Source organism: Chinchilla lanigera, unplaced genomic scaffold (genome assembly GCF_000276665.1).
Source record: "Chinchilla lanigera isolate Chin_1 unplaced genomic scaffold, ChiLan1.0 scaffold00111, whole genome shotgun sequence".
Classification (NCBI taxonomy): domain Eukaryota; kingdom Metazoa; phylum Chordata; class Mammalia; order Rodentia; family Chinchillidae; genus Chinchilla; species Chinchilla lanigera.
This window is the reverse complement of record NW_004955512.1, coordinates 2762659-2763205: the sequence shown is the minus strand read 5'-3', so window position 1 is coordinate 2763205 and position 547 is coordinate 2762659.

The window sequence follows — 547 nt, the reverse complement described above, 5'->3', positions numbered from 1 at the left end:
ATTGGACTCTGACCAAGTCCAGTCTTGACTGTACAGGCCATGCTATCCAAACCTAAATGGATCTTATCTTAGTCTGTTTTATATGTCTATAGCAAAATACCCAAGGCTGGGTTGATTTACTAAGGAGAAGAGCACTGGCTTCTGGTGAGAGCCACATGGTAGATAATGCCCCATGGTAGAAGTGTGCGTAAAGGAGAGATTATGTTTTAAGAGAGGAACCCAAGAGTGAGCATGAGCTGGGCATGGTGGCACATACCTGTAATCCCAGCACTTGAAAGTCTGAGTCAGGAGGATTGCCACGAGTTCAAGGCTAGCCTGGGCTACATAGCGAGCTCAAAGCCAGCCTGAACTGCATAGCAAGACACTATCTCAAAAAAAAAAAAAAAGAATTGCCCTGCAGTTAAGAACCTATTTGTTGTCCTTGAGCTTAGAGAGTTGTTTGAGAGTATAACATTTCTAAGTGTACATCACTCTTTCCTGTTTCACAGTGTCTCATACACTTAATATTGGTTGTGTTAAAGCCTCAGTTTATGTTAGGTCTTTCTCT